Here is a 19,345-nt window from a genome sequence, read left to right as displayed (position 1 = left end):
TATTCTACAAGAATTTTCCATACTAGGATTACTTTCCAGATACCTACAACCTCCAGATGGGTTCCTAGGCCAGGTAAATCCTGAACTCAGAGGGGTCAGCCTCTCTAAAACCATCAACTAGTTCTATCCCCCTAACCCATATTATTGATACCCTTTTCCAACATGAAAAAGTTAGAGAGGGCAGAAATGAAATACCCCTAAATATTGGGAGAAATTTTGAAGGTGAAGGAGGAATATATAACAGAGAAGATAGGATTTAATAAATGAGTCTGGCTACTAAATCATTATGTTGATAATTCTTTTAGTCTTCAGCGTCTCGGAGCATCAAAATTCCTCAAATGTCAATTTATATTGATAGAAACCCTGGGAATAGGTATGGGAATAGATCCTAAAGGTGTTAGATTAGGGTGGTAGAAATATAATTTTGGACCAGGCTGAATTTATTAAAATGAGTGCACTACGCAGAGATTCTGGATTTAATGTACTTGCTCAAGTTGGTTGGGAATGACTCTAATAGTTTGCTATTAAACCCAGTATAAGATGATTTATACTGAATGAAGCTGAGATGTCAGAATTCTCAATATTGAAGGCTAGAATGGATTGATAATGAAGACCAGCTAAGTATATTCCTTGGTAGAGTACAGAGGACTGTCCCTTCACCCAGGTTTTGAGAAATGCATCACCAGTGAGAACACGTACATCTTTGAAGAACACCAGCATTCTATGGTCACTATTCTAGCAAGCAAAGCATAATAGTGGGAAATGCAATAATCACAATGGGCTCCCTGAATTAATCCAATGGGAACAATGGGATATCAGGGTGTCAGGAGCCAAGAAGAGGCACCTGGTAAAACAAAACAAAACAAAAAACAAAGTTAGCATGTAACTGTAAAGAGCAGCAAATCCAAAGCAGCCATCAAAATGTTTTGGCCTATGGCATTGGCTAATTGATCCTAGTGTTTCTAGGACTGAAATAGCTAGGCAACCTACCAAAGTCTTACATGTTTTGTATAGGTGCAAATGCTCTAATATGGTGAACTGAACAGAAGTCTTACTACCAACAATACAGAGTCACAGCCCTTCTACTGATTCTTCTACTGGAGCCAATTCTTAAATCCCAAGCCCCTTAAATAAAGGAAAGACTGGGACTCCTTCCTAGGAAGGACCTTGTTACACTGCCAAAAAGTTATACTGTAAATCATTTTCCTCACCTTCCCCCAAAGGACCTGCAGCCATTTTCCAAAGTCACTACGCATTAGGAAGGGGGAAATAACCAGATTTTTAGAGGATTACTATACCTGGCTCTGAACTGACTTTAATCCCTGGAGACCCAAAATTCTACTGTAGTCCTCTGTCAGTGTAGGTGATTGTCTTAGCTTCTTAAATGATGCCAGAATGCAATATATCTGAAACAGAATGGCTTTTAAAAAGGGAATTTATTAAGTTACAAGTTTACAGTTCTAAGGCCATGCAAATGTACAAATTAAGGCAAGACTATAAAAATATCCAAGCTAAGGCATCCAGGGACATATATCTTGGTTCAAGAAGGCCAATGATGTTTGGAGTTTCTCTCTCAGCTGGAAAGGCACATGACGATGTCTGCTAGCTTTCTCTGAGGACTTCTTCAGTGGCTTCCCTGGGCCTCTGTCTATTCTGTTGGCTCTGTTGATGCTGGTGGCTCTAAAGCTTTTTCCAAAATGGTTCTCTCTTAAAAGGCTCCAATAAGCAATGCCACCTTGAACGGGTGGAGACACATCTCCATGGAAACCATCTAATCAAAGGTTACCACTACAATTGGGTGGGTCATACCTCCATGGGAACAGTAAAAAAGACCCCACCCAGCAATATTAAATGAGGATTAAAGAATTTGGCTTTTCTGGGGTACACAACAAATTCAAACCAGCACAGCAATCAATGGTGTTTTGGCATGTATACATCTCACAGTGAGGCCAGTGGCTCACTGTGGGTTCCCTGAACCCATCCTATCATTATTCTCTAGTTCCAGAATGTAAATGAATAGGAGTGGATATATTTAGTAACTGGTAGACTCCCCATGTTGGTTCTGTGAGACGTGGAGTGAAGGCTATCATGATAGAAAAGGCCAAGTAGAATTGTATCCACGTACAAAACAGCAGACCAAAGACAGTATTGCCTCCTGGAACCACTGAAAAGATTAGTGCCACAATAAATCTTGAAAGATACAAGAGTAGTCATTCCTGCCATATTGCCATTCAAATCACAGATTTATCTTGTCAGAAAACTGATGGACCTTGGAAAATGACAATGGATTAGCTAAAACTTGATTACTCCAATTGCTGCTCTATTTTCAGGTATGGTTTCTTTGCAAAAACAAATCAACACATCCCCTGGCACTTGGCATGCTATTGGTCTGGTGAATGCTTTCTGCTCTGTACCTTTCAGAAAAGATTACCAAATGAAGTTTGCTTATAGTTAACAGGGTCACCAATACACCTTCACAGTTCTACCTCATGGTTCTATCAGCTCTCCCAGCCCTTGTCATAATCTCTCTACATCCCACATGAAGGCAAGTGGTGCTAATTTTTGGTGGCCTTAATACTTCAGTTCCTTGGTACGTGGAATTCTCCACAGGGCTGCTTGAGTGTCCTCCAGACATTGTAGTTGGCTTTCCCCAGAGCAATCCTAGAGAGAACAAGTTGGAAACTGCAGTGTCTTTCATGACATAATATCAAAGTCACACACTGTCACTTCAACAATATCAATAAACTGCATTTAAATGCTAGTACAGGGCGGCCCATGGTGGCTCAGCAGGCAGAGTTCTCACTTGTCATGCCAAAAACCTGGGTTTGCTTCCTGGTTCCTGTCCACGAAAAAAAAAAAAAGCTATGTATAGGCAAGATAATAAATATTATCCATTGAGTAGATCAAGTTCTAGGCTAGTAAACAAGAACTTCAGTTCCTGCCTGTCATGTTGATTCAGCGTGTGTCCTAGAGCAATTTATTCTCTTAACGTCTTTGGACCAGTTGGTAAAAATGAAGAATCACTTCCTGCCCCTTTCTTCCTCCACCAAAAAGGTTTGTTAAAGTGCTTTTACCTCTTTACAAACTGAATATTTACTTTAGAGGTCACTTTCACAAAAAGTCTCTAATTTTGCAAATGTAGAAACAGGTCTCCAGAGGAGTTAAAACATTTTCCCAGGATCTGCCCTGCTATTCTACCATGGCCTTAGAAGAGAAGAGCTAGAGAAATTTTGAAAAGGATTTTCACATTATTTGAGACAACTCATAGATTAGGAGTCTGGTACCAACCTGGAAGTAAATCTCCAGTGTCACAGTTCTTGAACTTTGCACTCTTAAAAATTATTGAGGCTTTACCTTATGTGTGTTTTATCTGTTAGCATTTAATGTATTAAAAATTAAAGTCAAGAAAAAAGTTGAGTATTTATTACGTTAAAAATAACAGTAACCCATTGCATGTTACTACAAATAATCTTTTTTACTGGGGCGGGGGCGGGGGGAAGGAAACACCTGTATTTTCCCAAAGGAAAAAAATATATTAGTGAGAAAAGAGTGGCTTTGTTTTACAATTTTGCAATTCCCTCTAATGTCTGACTTTATAGAAGACAGCTTGATTCTCATCACTGCCTCTGCACGTAGTCTGTTGTGATATTACATATCATGCAGCCTCTGGAAAACTCCACAGTAGTGGGGGTGCACGGGTAGTTCAGTGGTAGAATTCTCCCCTGCCGTGCGGAAACCCAGGTTTGATTCCTGGCCCATGCACTTCCCAACAAGCAAAGCAAACAAAAATTTTTAAAATGGTGCTGCAATAACAGGGTACTCACGTGGAAAAATAATGAAATGTGGCCTCACATTACAGCATACAAAAAACAAATAACAAACAAAAAACACCACAGTCGTTCAGGATAGAATGAGAGTGAAAAGGGTAAATAACATCTAAGCATTATCCCAAAAATAGTTTTGAGATCACAGACCCTCTGAAAGGGTCCTCTGGGGATTCCTTGAGCACATTTTTGAAAACTCCTGCTGTAATGTTTTGCCACAGGATTCTGTTTGGTTCTATTAGCATTTTCTTTAACTAGGAGGACAAAATGATGAATGTTTATCAGTTGGGAAGAGATGAATAGAAAAATTAACAGAATAAACAAAATTAATCCTTTAAATCAAACAAGTTTACATTTTATGTAAACTTATTAAAGACATTATGTGTAATGTCTTTAATTTACGTTTTGTTTAATTTTTAACCAATTGCAGGTCTGTTAGAAGTATAGGGTGGGAAGGACTGGCTTGACAACAGTTTGTATTGAAAGGATCTGGCGGTTTAGGTCAACCACAAGCTAAATATGAACCAACGGCTTGTAACAAGGTTAAGAAGCATCTATAGAAGTGTAACCATTGGCCTGGGACAGACCAGCAGGGTTATTTACTAGGAGGGGGGTTGGGGAGAAAAGGGAGTTGCACTTTTCTAGATGCAAGGGAAATGGATGTGAACCATGCAAACAATCTTAATGATGTGGTTCGAAAAAAATTTAAATAAGAGAAAGCTAAATCCACAAAGGTTCTCTCAAGCCCTGTAGGTTTCACAGAGAAGGCCATCCTTCTATGCAGAATCCTCAGGTCTCTATCACAGTGTTCAGTCCCCTGTTTGCACCAACGGGGCTGCCCTGCCCAGGGTGGGGCTCCAGGCTGCCAGTGGGGTCTCAGGTTTTCCCCCGCACTCTGAATGTGGCTTAACCCCAGCAGGCTGTTCTGGTCAGAGGCCTCGGTCAGCAGGTCACACGCTTCTGCAAAACCCTGGCTCTCTGAGCATGGCCTGGCAGCTTTTTGCAACATCGCCCTCCAGCATTTGGGCTCAGCTCTTCCTAAGGAGCTCTCCCTAAGGAACCCAGAGGGAGAAAGTGCCTGGGCTCTTGACTGCCTGCTTCCAAGAAGTAGCATCTTTGTGCCCTTGCTGCAAAGTGGTTCCTCTTCCCCAACTCCTGGATCAAAAAACGAGGTTTCCCCTAAAAGTCAGCCCCAGCCTGGAACACATTTCACTGAAGGCGATGGTTTCTCCTACTCTGCTCCAGTCTGAGTCAGTCTTAGGAATGGCATTCTGGTCTGAGATCCTCACATTAAAGGATCGTCAATGACCTAGAAATTTGTTTCAGAGAATGATCAGGCTCTGAAGTTGGATGCAGGTTCTAATCCCAGCTCTGCCATTTGCTGATTGTATGGCAGGTTACTTAAACTCCATGAACCTCAGTTTCCTCATCTAAAAGGATCCTAGTCTTGGGGGTATTATAAATTCTGAATGAGATATCCATGTAAAGTGCTTATTATAGTATCTGGAATATGGTAACCGTTCATTAAATATTAATTGTACAAATTGTATTTTAGATCAGATTCTGTTTCTTTAAAAGAAAATATGATCTGAACAGATGCCTTTCTGGCTACAACACAGGCCACTTTCTCGATCTGACCAGAGAGGTCGGACTCCTGGGACCGTCAGGGTCACTGGCATCTATCTCCATTTCAGAAAAGTATCTTTGCTCTACATTTGCATAACTAAAAGTCCCTCAAGCGGTTTTCCTAGAATGAAAATGGATTAACGGCAGCTTTGAAATGACAGCTTTTCATTTCCTCCCCATTCCTTTCAAGTCTTAAAAGATTTTAGGGTCAAGTTTCAGTCGGTGCTCAAACTCCAAGGGGCTGTGTGCGCCTCTCCCTTCTGTGCCCCAGGAAGAGAGCCCAGTGGAGGGGGTCACCTGTCCAACATTCAGCCAGGCCTGTCCCAGTCTAAGCTGAGCCGGGGACAGGAGTGCAAGGGAAGACCATATAACTGATATTTAAAAGTTAGAGATCTAGCTAAGAGACTGTTGGATAAAGTGTCGTCTATCACCTTGACAGATGCACCCTCTTAACAACCGGGAGAGCCCAGCTCCAATTTAGCCTTCCGGACAGCTCACAGTTTCTCCGGAGGCGAATGTAGCGGTGCAGGGAGAGTTGGCCTGACCTCTCTCTAGCCCTCTACCTGCACCGCATCCTGCAGAGAACTTGCAGGCACACAAACATCCCAAAAAGCACCTCCAAGCTCCATCATGCACCCCATCTACAGCCTCCTTTGGTCACCTTCCATGCCTAAGGGTATGTGCATCTGGGATTCTGTCTGCCCTTGGGATGATAGACCCAGGGAAGAGGTACACACAGGCCCTGAATGTGGGCTAAAGGCAGTGGGGAATGGAATTCCAGGATCCCAGAGGAGAAGGGTGACTCCAGGTAGGCACATTTCCCTTCTCCCTGTGGGGAGGAGCTATGGGGGGGCCAGAGTGCAGGCTCAACGTAGGAGCCCCTCCTGTCTGTCTTAGGTTGTAAAACATTCAACAAGTATTTAATGAGTGCTTAATATGTGCCGGTATTGGGTATTGAGACTGGTACAGGCAATACTGTATGCGTGCCCCCAGTCTGGTTGGGGGGACCTGGTTGATAAAGAATTAAGCAAACAAATACACATTTTGAAAACAATGCCATGAAAGGGGGACTTCCTTTAGGTGGGGTTGTGACTCTGAAGCTGAGTCATGGAGGATGAGAAGAAGCCAAAGTGGTGGGGAGTTGAGGGAACTGTGTTCTGTGTAGATGGAACTGAGAAAAGCCAGTGGGAGAGGAGGGTGGTGAGTAATTGAGATGCACTTGGAGATGGGCAGGGGATTATTCATCAAGAGCACTAAGAGGGTGTGACATGATTTATATTTCACAAAGATCACACTCACTGCCGTGAGGAGAATGGATTGCAAAGTAGAAGCAGGAGCCAGAGAGGAGTAGGCTGGTGGCAGCTCAGGTGAGGGGTGACGAGGCTGTGGGAGGGAGGAACTGTACAAATGGAGGACTCAGGGACAAGGTGACTAGACGTGAGTGGGTGTGAGGGAGAAAGAATGTTTGGGGATTGCCGGCCTCCTCCCCTCCATGGGGTCCTTCTCCTGGTCTCTTCACTGCCACCCCACCCCACCCCACCCCTGCCACGGGCCATCCCCATAACAGTTCAGAATGCTTGTGCGTCAAACCTGTTGACATTTTCTTCTGTGATTTTCTTGCATTTTTTTTGTTTGTTTTTAAGGAATAAAAGGTTCTTTCTCATCTTGTAACCGAGAAGTTAGGATTTAAGGGATGATTTTGATTACTGAATCATTATGCAGATACTCCTTTTCGCTTTCTGGTATATTGGAGTAGATGGGGAAACTCCTTAAATCTCTGAATTGTAATCCAGCTGCCTTGATCTCTGATATTGGTTGTGTAGCCCTTAATTCTGCCCCTGTGACTCACCTTCATTGTCCCCATTTATCCAATTTTTCAACTTTAGAGTCTTGTGATAGTTAAAGACAGCCCTTAATGTTTATTAATGAAGAGTCTTGGGTCAGCCCAGAACTGACCCAACCCAGACCTAAAGTGATCTTGATAATGGAGACTGGACCTAACCAAAGTGGACCTGTCTGACATGCGCAGTAGCTTAGACTTTAACCTACAAGGCATCTATGTCTCTCCGCCATTTTCTTACACATGTTCTATGACTAAGCATCTAATCAATCTACACATGCTCGACAATTAAATCACCCCTAATTACATCACCTGAGGCCACTGTGTTCATTATCCTAAACCCTGCCCATCTTTTTCTCTAATAAAACTACTGGAATGACTGGAGTAATTACTGTTCTCCTACTATGTGCCTAGTAATAAGCTCTTTTTCTCTTTGAAACCCCGGTGTCTCAGGAATTGGTTATTGAGTGTGTCAAGCAAAGGAATCCACAGCCTTTGTCTGGTAACCATCTCTGGACAGTATTACTTACCTACCATTCATTTTACTTTTTTAAATTGGAAATTAATTCTGGTATAAGATAGTATTCTTCAAATTGATGATCGCCACTCATTATGAGTTGTAAAATCAATTTATTGGGTAGAGACCTGAATTTTCTTGGTAGTAAAATAGAAGAGAGTAAGATAAAACAGGATAGGTTAGAATCAAATAGAAAAATCAGAATCAATCTGACACAATAAGGGTAAAAACTGTTTTATGAACTTTTGCTTTAGTTATGAAGTTATATTTATGAGTGTATTTATTTGGGACAAGATGTTTCACATAATTCTTACTGTGGGCCATAGCCAAAAAAAGAGTTTGAAAACCTCTTTAGTGAATGAAATGAAAGCATCTGTGGTAAGTTGAACAAAAACATATTCTTTTTTTAAAATTTTTTATTGTAAACAACAAACAAACATGCAAACATTGTTGACATACAAACATTCTATACATGGTGTATGATTAATGGCTCACAGTATCATCACATGCTTGTGTATTCATCACCATGATCATTTTTTTGAACATTTGCATCTCTCCAGCAGAAGAAATAAAAAAAAAGAAAAAACTGATACATTCTATACCCCTTACCCTCCCTCTCATTGACCATTAGTATGTCAATCTACCCAATTTATTTTAACCTTTCTTCCCCCTATAATTTATTTTTTATCCATATTATTTACTCATCTGTCCATACCCTAAATAAAAGGAGCATCAGACACAAGGTTTTCACAATCACACAGTCACATTGTGAAAGCTGTATCATTCATCTTCAAGAAACATGGCTACTGGAACACAGCTCTACGTTTTCAGGTACTTCCCTCCAGCCTCTCTAAAAACTATAAACTAAAAAGGTGATATCTATATAATGCATAAGAATAACCTCCAGGATAACCTCTCAACTCTGTTTGGAATCTCTCAGCCACTGATTCTTTATTTTGTCTCATTTCACTCTTCCTCTTTTGGTCAAGAAGGTTAAAAACATATTCTTAATGTTAATCATTCCTATGGGTGTGAATCCCTTGTAAATAGGAATTTACAAAGATGCTTCTGGTGGTTTGAAACTGTATGTACCCCAAAAAAGCATGTCCTTAAAGTAAATTCTTTCTCGTGTGTATGGACACCTTGTAAGCAGGATATTTTGATGAGGCTACTTCACTTCAGATGTGACCCACCTCACTCTGAATCTCCCTGGAGTGCTCTATAAATGGAATGAATACAGAGTGAGTGAGAGAAAGCCATGGAGGCAAGAACTGTAATCAAGGAGAGAGAAAAGAGAAGGGAGAGACAGCAGACGTCACCCTGTGCCTTCCCATGTGACAGAGGAATCCAGGATCCCCAGCAGCCAGTCTTCAGGAAAAAAGCATCGCCTTGATGATGTCCTGATTTGGACATTTTCATAGCCTCAGAACTGTAACCTTATAAACTAACAAATTTCCATTACTAAAAAAAGAATTTCATGGTATCTGCTTTAAGCGGTCTAGGGAACTAAAAAAATTGTAATTTCTGTTTATGGTGTAGCCAAATGAATCAGGTTGTGCTTTAATCTGGATTTTACTGGAGACTTTTATATGCAGAATGAAATAAAACATAGAAAGAGAAAACCACATGGGGGAACAGAAGCTGGAAATCAATGGTACCTGAACAAACAGGAGAAGACGCTGCCGTCAGTACTACCATGTGACAGAGCAGCCAAGGACCCAAGGGTCACCAGTAGCCAGACCCAGAATGCCAGCAAGAGAGCACTGCCATCCTGATGCCACGGTTTTCTACTTCCTCGAAGCCTCAAAACTGTGAGCCAATAAATTCCCATTGTGTAAACCAATGTGTTTGTCTTAGCAGCTGTGCCGGTTTGAATCTGTGGTGTACCCCAGAAAAGCCATGTCCTTTAATTCTCATTCATTATTGCTGGATGCAAGCTTGATTAGATTACGTCCACAGAGATGTGACTCACCCAACTCTGGGTATTAACCTTGGATTAGATGGAGATGTAACTCCACCCATTCCAGGTGGGTCTTGATTAATTTACGGGAATCCTTTAAAAGAGGAAGCATTTTGAAAAAGTACAAGAATGATGAGAGAGAGCCATGAGAATTACAGCACCCATGCACCCAGAGACCTTTGGAGATGAAGAAGGACTACATTCCCAGGGGAGCTTCATGAACCACGAAGCCTGGAGAGAAACCCATGTGTCTTTCCAGTTGAGAGAGAAACCCTGAACTTCATTGGCCTTTCTTGAGTGAAGGTAAACTCTTGTTGGCGCTTTAATTTGGACATTTTTATAGACTTGCGTTAATTGGGACATTTTTATGTCCTTATTTTAAAAGCCGTTCCATTTCTGGTATATCACATTCCAGAATACTAGAATAAATTTAGAAGAAGGGAAGAAGGGACCAGAGAAGTGAGGTGCTGTTCTGGTTTGCAAATACCAAACATGTTAGAATGGCTTTTTAAATGGATAAGGGAAAGATTCTGGAGGAGTTGTGAGGAGCTTGATAGAGAAGGCCTAGAATGTTTTGAAGTGACTGTTGGTAGAAATATAGACTCTAGAGATACCTATGGTGAGGACTTAGACAGGGATGAGGCATGGGTTATTGTAAACTGGAAGGAAGGCAATCCTTGTTTTAAAATGGCAGATAATCTGGCAAAATTGACCAGTGGCTTTGGCTGGAAGGCAGATTTTAAAAACCATGAACTTGGGTATTTAGCAGAAGAGATTTCCAAATTGAATGAGGAAAGTGCAGCCTGGTTTCTCCTTTTAGATTATAGTGAAATGCAACAGAAAAGAGATAAGCTGAGAACTGACCTCTTATGTACAAAGAAACCAGAAATTGATGTTCTGGAAAATTCTGGGCTTCCAGAAAGGAAGACCCCAGAGAATGGTACCCCACATGAAGATTTGACCAAATATGGAACCAGTCAGTTATTTCAGAGAAAGCCAGGATTGGAGATGGAGTTATCCAGGAAGGATTTGTGGAAACTCCTTACATCTAATGGGCACCATCCTCTGGATTTTGGCCTTCCTTTAGTGAAGGTAAACTCTTGTTGGTGCCTTAATTTGGACATTTTTATAGACTTGCTTTATTTGGGACATTTTCACGTCCTTAGAACTGTAAACTAGCAACTGAATAAATTCCCATTTTTAAATTCTGGTGTATTACATTCTGGCAGTTAGCAAACTAGAACAGCAGCATAAAAACTAAGACTGTACCTGATTATTTTATTCCAAATACTGAAGCAATTTTTCCAGCATCATTCAAAGAATAACCCTTTCTTTTACCACTGGTTTATTAGTCCTTCTTTAGCATGTATTAAATTCTAATTCAGATAGTCAACAATTTTTTTTCATGTATCTTCTAGGTGCCATACATTGATGGAGTAAATGACCAATGATGAAAAAAAAACATAATCCCTTTCCTCATAGTCATTTCCTCTGTGAGGAAACTAATATAAACTGTGATATATTTCTAAATCTCTATGCTGTTCCATTGGCCTGCCAATGGATTTTTACCCCACTGCCAGTTTTCATCACTGTAATTACCATTTATTGAAGTTTTTAAGGGCTGGGCATTATACTAAGTGGTTTACATACAGTATTTCATTTAACATCCATGACGCTTTATGGTAATTTGCTCCTATTTTACTGGATGAGAAACTGAGGCTATGAAATGTTAGGAAATTTTCCCAAGGTGACATGTCCCAGGAAGTGGTGGAGCTGGATTCAAAACCAGAGTCAGCTTCTCCCAGAACCCAAATTCTGACTTAACACCTTTTCCCACAAGGAAAATCCCATCTCATTATTTTCTTTTCTGGAAGGACAAAAAGCTATTCTTGCCCATTTATTCTTCCAGATGAACTTCAAAATCACTTTGACATGTTCCAAAAAAAGGTACCTTGTATGTATTAAAACCTCACACTATTGGGGCATAGTCGAAAGGTTATCCTGGAGGTTATTCTTAAGCATTAAGTAGATATCACCTTGCTAGTTAAGGTGTAATGGAGAGGCTGGAGGGAACTGTCTGAAAATGTAGAGCTGTGTTCCAGTAGCCATGTTTCTTGAAGATGATTATATAATGATATAGCTTTCACAATGTGACTGTGTGGTTGTGAAAACCTTGTGTCTGATGTTCCTTTTATCTACCTTATCAACAGACAAGTAGAACATATGAATTAAAAATAAATAAATAATAGGGGGAACAAATGTGAAAATAAATTTAGTAGATTGAAATGCTAGTGATCAATGAAAGGGAGGGGTCAGGGGTATGGTATGTATGAGTTTTTTTCTGTTTTCTTTCTATTTCTTTTTCCAAATTGATGCAAATGTTCTGAGAAATGATCATGGTGATGAATATACAGCTATGTGATGATTTTGTGAATTACTGATTATTAAACAAGAATGGAATGCTCATATGGTAAGAACGTTCGTATTTGTATGTGGTTATGTTTCATTAAAAAAATGATTATGGTGAAGAAAACACAACTATGTCATGATATTGTGAGCCATGGATTGTATACCATGTACGGACTGTATATTTGTGAAGATTTGTCAACAAAAATATTTAAAAAACAAAAAGCAAAAAAAAAAGCCACCTCACTCTATTGGCTACCATCTAGGAACAAGCCACTTGGCTCCCACAGAAGCCATGTGGTTATCCTCATACGGGCCCCATACACATTTCTTGTCAAGGGTTTTCTGAGCCCTATTTTAATTTTATTTTTTTAGTTTAGTGCTTCTCGACTTTAACATGATACAATAATCTGGGGATCGTCTTAAAAAGCAGACTTTCTCCACTCCTCTATATATACCCAAAAGATTTGAAAGCAGGAGCTCAGATAGTTGCACACCAACATTCATAGCAGCATTGTTCACAGTAGCCAAAAGGTGGAAGCAGCCCAAGTGTCCATCCATGGGTGAATGAATAAATTAAAATGTGGTACATATAGGCAAGGGAACATTATTCAGCCATTAAAAAGGAATGGATTTTTGATACATGGCTGAACCTTGAAAACATTATACTAAGTAAAAGAAGCCAGGCACAAAAGGACAAATACTGTATGATCCACTTATATGAAATATCTAGAGCAGGCAATTTCATAGAGATAGAGGGTAGATTAGAAGTTACCATGGGCTGGTGAATGGGGGAATGGGGAGTTATTGCTTAATGGGTACAGAGTTTCTGCTTGGGGTGAGGAAAAATTTTGGTAATGGATGGTGGTGGGGGTAGTACAACATTGTGAGTATAATTAACGCCACTGAATTATACATTTAAAATAGATTAAATGGCTCAATTTATGGTGTGTGTGTGTGTATATATATATATTTAAAATAAACACAATTTAAAATAAACAGACTCTAATTCCTGGGGATGGGGCCTTGGAGCCTGAAATCCTTACAAACTCTCAGGGGATGCTGATGCTGGTTCACAGGCTGCTCTTTGAACAGCAAGGTTGTGGTTTTTGTGCTCTTCTGAATGGAATACTTCAGCCTAATATTTTCAGACTGGTTAGTATGATTCTCTAGAAAGGCTAGTGATTTTTATTTGACCCGTTTTGCATCCAGTTCCCTTTCTGGACCCAGGAGGTTTGCTTGTTGCTTTGGACACCAGCTGGAGTTGTGGGGGAAGGCAGCTGCCAGGGGTGGGAAAAGGGTTTGGAGAGATGACCATCACGCTGATACTGTAGCATCCATGCCTGGAGATCTAGGCAATGTAGATGGGTGCCTGGTAGCAGCACCCCTCCTACAACTCACCCTTTGTTAAGTTACCTTTCGGCATGGCTCAGGCTCGGACCCAGTGAATCGTAGAGGTTGGCACAGAGTAGGTGCTCAATAAACACTTTGCAGATGAATGAATCTAGGGCAACTCTTCCCACCCCTACTTAAAGGAAACTGAGGCATAGAGAGAGGAAGTAACCTATTAGAGTTGAGTTAGTGGCTTGCATAGAACAAGAACCCCAATCTCCTGACTTCTACTCAGGGTCTCACCTTCCACTGAGCCCTGAGAGAGACAGCAGAGAAGCACAGTTCAAGACAAGGCCCCAGATCTACAGCTTGTCAGATCAAAGAGGAGACCTTCAAGGACATCTCACCTATGTGATGACATTGTGAGTCATTGATTGTTTAACATGAATGGAATGCTTGGACGTTAAGAATGTATGTGCTTGTACATTGTTTTATGAATAATTGAAAAAAAGAACATCTTACCAAGGCTTCTTCAACAAAGGTATACACAAACACCCATGGGCATCCCTGGGCATCAACCCTGAAGACTCTAATTCAGTAGGTCTGTCCTGGACATTGCCTGCATTAAACAATCTACAGGCGGGAGACTCAGACAGGTAGCCAGGTTTGGGAACCACTGTTCTGACCCAAGTACCCTTGTTTTACAGAAGCTAAAACTGAGGCTGAGAAGTCACACATTCCAAAGGCCTTAAGACCTAAGCTTCTTGAAGTCAGGAACCATGTCCAACCATGGGCTTCCTAACCAGGAGAGGGCAACGGGATGGGTAACAGAGCCGAGTCTGACTTGGCCGCTAGACTTGGCGTCCCATATCTCCAAATACGACAAGCCAGGAAAGCCTTGTGTTTGCGTAGGAAAAGCAGTTGCATGGGCGTGAGGGCTGTGCTTTGAGAGATGCAAAAGAAAAAACTGTGGTGAAGGTTGTGTAGCAGAATCATTAGGAACTTGTATTCCCAAAGCAGGGCCTGTGAGAACATTCATATCCCAGCGTGGCCACAAGTATTAGCCAGTTACATAACCTAAGACGAAGTTTCCCTATTTGTAAAATGTAACCACTAAGTCCCTGCCCACGCAGCCTAGAGGTTAAGTGTAGGCTACTTGGAGCCAGACTGCCTGGTTCACATCCCAGTTCTGCCACTTATGGCTGAGTGACTTTTGGCAAATTATTTAACCTCTTTGCGCTTCATTTCCATCACTAATAAAATGATGATGATGATAATAGCAATTTCCTCAGAGAGTTGTGGTGAGGAGTAAATGAACTAATTACAGCTCCCTAATCTCTGAACGATGGTGCCCCTTACGCCACAATCCTGAATCTCTTCTCTGTCTACATTCACTTCCTTGGTTTTAAATACATCTACATGCTAGCTAGTCCCAAATATGCATCTTGAGCTCATTCCTCTCCTCTGCACTCCACGTTCGAATATCCAACCACCTGACAGACATCTCCGCTTGGACGTCCAAATGATGTGTTAAACCTACCGTGCCCAGAACCGGACCTTCAGTCTCTACCCCCAAACCTGCTCCTTCCATGGTCTTCTTTATCTCAGTGCATGGAAACTCCAGTCCTAGCTGCTCAGGCCAAAAGTCCTTGGAGTCACTCACTAGCAAATCACGTCGGCTGTACCTTCATAACATGCCCAGAATCTGACTGATTCTCACGGCCTCCACTGCGGGGCCACTGGTCCATGTCACCATCACTCTCATCGGGACTAACGAAATAGCTTCAAGGTCTCCTGCTCCCATTTTTACTCCTATTCTCAATGCACCATCCAGAAGGCGTCTATTTAAACAAAGTTATATCATGACACTCCTCTGCCCCAAACCCTCCAGAACTTTCCATTACAGAGTAAAAGCCAAAGGCTCTACACCATCTGGCCCCCCAACCACCTCTTCGCCATCTTCTTTACATCCCCCCTTGCCTGCTTTGCTCCAGCCAGAACTGGTCTCCTTGTGTGTTTCCACACCCCAGAGTTTTTGTACTTGCTGGTCCCTCTTCCTGGAGCCCTTTGCGCTGCTCCCCCCCCCCCCCGCCCCCCCCACACACCCCATGTCCTCACGGCTCACTTTTTCAACTCTTTCAAATCTTCGCTCAAGGGTTGCCTTCTAAATATCAAGTCCCAGCACTTCCTCTCTTCCTTCCCTGCTTTATGTTTTCTTTTAACACTTACGCACCTTCTAATATACTATTTAATTTACTTATTTATTTTGTTTGCTGTCTGTCTTTCCCCATTAGAAAGTAAACCCCATGAAGATTTAAGGACAGGAATGTTTGTCCTTTTTGTTCCCGGTTACATCCCCAGAACTTAGAACAAAGCCTGGTACCTAAGAGGTTTTCAATAAAGAATTGTTGAATAAGTTTACTGATGAGCGCTCATTGTGATTTTAACTTTTAGGCAACAGTAAGAGACAGAAAGAGAAAATTTTAAGCCTTAACATTTCTTGCAAAAAACTCCAATGGTTATGGGATCATGTTTAATGAAAAGGCACGCTGCAAAATTACACATATACTCTGATTAAAAATTCACAAGACGTGTATTAAAAAAAAAAAGATGCACAAACGTTATTAGTTTTGCTCCATAAATGGGATTTTGTTTAGCAATAAAAAGGAATGAAGTTCTGGAACATACTACAACATGGACGAACCTCATAAATATTATGCTATGTGAAAGAAGCCAAACACAAAAAGTTACATATTGTATGATTCTATTTACATAAACCATCCAGATAAATCCATAAGGACAGAAAACACATTAGTGGTTTGCAGGCTGGGGTGGGGGGAATAGAGAGCAACTGCATTTTTAAAAGTCTTATCAGCGCTTGCTTCGGCGGCACATATACTAAAATTGGAACAATACAGAGAAGAGAAGCATGGCCCCTGCACAAGGCTGACACGCAAATTCGTGAAGCATTCCATATTTAAAATAAAAAAGTCATATTAGTTATCATCATAGCATTATAACTGATTTTCTCTCTATTTTCCAATGCTGACTCTAAAATAAAAATGTTAACTTACTGAAACATAAGCGACATGATATCATTTTCATAGAAGTGAAGCAAAACAATACTTTTTCTATGGTGCAAGATATGGGAAAGATACTACACTGATCTGACGGCTGTGGTTATCTCTGGGGAGAAGGGAAAGAAAGGTGGACGCACAGTAAAGGGCTTTTTTCCTGACATGTTGAAATTGTTTAAGAAAATAATCTGTTCTTATATTGTGTGATGATTTTTTAAAAAGAACAAGGCTAGAGGGAATCAATTAAAAAATCCTTAAAGAAAACAAAATGGGTCTGTAGTTAACACCTACCCCAAAGGGGAAAAACGTCTCTTTCTAGCCCTTCACCTATACACACGCTGGAGCTAGAGAAAGGGCTGGAAACTCCCCTCCCCCACCAACCCAAAGAGAAGGTTCCAGGTGACACACCCCAAAGTCCCCGGCTGGCTTTGGGCGTGGATGGGTGCGGAAAACCCCCTCTCAATCCCCTTCCCTCTGCTTTCAACAGGACTGTAAACCACTCCTACCAGAGACCCCAGCCTGAGCCTCTGAAAGTGGGTACACAAGGGTTTAGTTGGCCTGGAGGGAAACAAGAAGGCTGCAGAGAGACCACAGCCTCCCAAGCACAGCTCGGTGATCTCTGGCCAGCAGCGAAGCCAGTTTCTCTCAAGAACCCACCCACACACGCCACGTCACTGCACTATCCTCAGATTACAGAAAGGAGCCCTTGATAAGCCTTTTGTGCCCACAGCTTGTTTCTGAGAACCTCCCTCTGATGTGTTCCAAACCCTGCTCGACTCAGAGGAGAAATCGCGTGCATGGAAAGTTAGTGAAGCCAGTTTGAGGCCCCTTCTTTCCAATCCCCAGGCCCCGCCCCACTACCCTCCCCCACTGCCCAACCCAAGGAATCCTCCCTTTGCGGCCGCCCACCTCGCAGAGCTCCCTCCAGCCTGGCCGAACGTCTTTTTCCTGGGCCCTGGGCGGAGCCCTAGGGCTCAGTGCCCTGCGGCCCTCTCCTCCCCACCACAGGCCTGGGAAGGCAGAATAAGCACCGGTGAGTTCCTAGGTCAGCCACCAGGTAAAGGGTGAATGCTCATGTGTATAAGCTGAGCTTCTCTCTTAGCCACTGTGCCCGGGCTGGGAACCCTGGAGAACCAGAGGACAAGAATTCTGCTGCCTAAGGCAGAACAGTAGCAAGAGTGACAGCCGCGACTTTGGTTCATTTCCAGTTTCAGAGCCCCTGGCTTAGCCGGGAGTGAGGTTTTAGTTTCTAGACGCTTTTCATTTGCGTGTTCACGCGTCCACCCCTCAAACCCCTGGTGACGCTGCCTCTGCCCTGTGTGCCTGGCACTGCCCTAGGTTCTACTCTAGCAGGAAAGGGTCAGCAAGTACACAGATGTCCCCACCACAAGGAGGAGGAAGGCAAATGCCACCCCACCCCGCCCCCTGAAAAGAAAGAGACAAAAAAAATTACTCTCAGTTGGTTAACTCATCTACAAACTTTATTGAGCACCTACTAAGTATTGGAGGTTTCCATGCTTTGATCATGTACAGATCCTTACAATGATCTTTTTTTAAAAAAAACTTTTTTTATTGTGTAGTATGACATATATATAAAGCACAGAAATAAAAAATAGTTTTCAAAGTGCTCTTCAAAAAGTGGTTACACGGAATGATCAAAATAAGAATGTTTGCGTTTGTTATGTGTTTTTTGGTATTTTAAAAAATAAAACAAATAAAATGAACAAGTTGTGAAGAGGAAAAAAAAGTGGTTACAGGATTGATCCCAGAGTTTGTCATGGGCTACCATACAATCCTCTCATAATTTTCCTTCTAGCTGCTCCAGAATATAGGCGGCTAGAGGGCTTAAATACCTTTCTATCACACAATTGACTTTTTTTTGGTGAACAATAACATATATACAAAAAAGCTATAAATTTCCAAGCACAGCACCACAATTAGTTGTATAACATATTTCAGACTTTGACATGGGCTACAATTTCACAATTTTAGGTTTTTACTTCAAGTTGCTCTAAAATACTGGAGGCTAAGAGAGATACCAATTTAATGATTCAGCATTCATATTCATTTGTTAAGTCCTATCTTCTATGTATAATTCCACCATCACCTTTGATCTTTCCATACCTCTCATTAGGGTTGTTTGGGCTATGGCCATTCTAAATTTTTGCTATTGGAAGGGTCTGTTACTAATATGGGGTAGGGCGATGGAACTATCTGATGTTCTGGAGAGGCTGGGCTAGGTTTCAGGACTTATCTGGACCGGGGACCAATCTGGAGGTTATAAGTTTCTGGCAAGTTACTCTAGTGCCCGGAACCCTTGTGGAATCTTATATATTGCCCTAGGTGTTCTTTAGGATTGGCTGGAATGGTCCTGGTTGGGGGTTGGCAGGTTATGATAGGTAGCAAAGTCTACCTGAAGCTTGCGTAACAGCAACCTCCAGAGTAGCCTCTCGACTCTATTTGAACTCTCTCTGCCACTGATACTTTATTAATTAATAATAAATAATTATCCCCCATTTGGTCAGGATGGAATTGTTGATCCCACAGTGCCAGGTCTGGATTCATTCCTGGGAGCTCTCTCCCAACTTACAATAATCTTTTTAAAAGTTTTTTATTGTGATTTTATATATATATATACCATGAAATTAGCCATTTTAGTTATTTTCAAGTGTACAATTCAGTTAATTCATTCACAATGGTGTGCTACCATCACCATTTTCCATGAATAAAACTTTTTCATTTCCCCAAGCCGATATTCTGTAC

General features: G+C 41.6%; 1 non-coding gene across 1 annotated transcript; it reads left to right on the top strand.

Annotated features, from left to right (window-relative positions):
• The first annotated feature begins 16,379 nt into the window (after positions 1 to 16,379).
• On the top strand, positions 16,380 to 16,486 carry LOC143645326 (U6 spliceosomal RNA). Its single transcript, XR_013157050.1, has one exon. It is a non-coding gene; the product is annotated as a U6 spliceosomal RNA (small nuclear RNA).
• The last annotated feature ends 2,859 nt before the right edge of the window (positions 16,487 to 19,345 follow it).

This window comes from Tamandua tetradactyla, chromosome 8 (assembly GCF_023851605.1).
Source record: "Tamandua tetradactyla isolate mTamTet1 chromosome 8, mTamTet1.pri, whole genome shotgun sequence".
NCBI lineage: Eukaryota > Metazoa > Chordata > Mammalia > Pilosa > Myrmecophagidae > Tamandua > Tamandua tetradactyla.
This window is presented reverse-complemented; position numbering and strand designations above follow the sequence as displayed.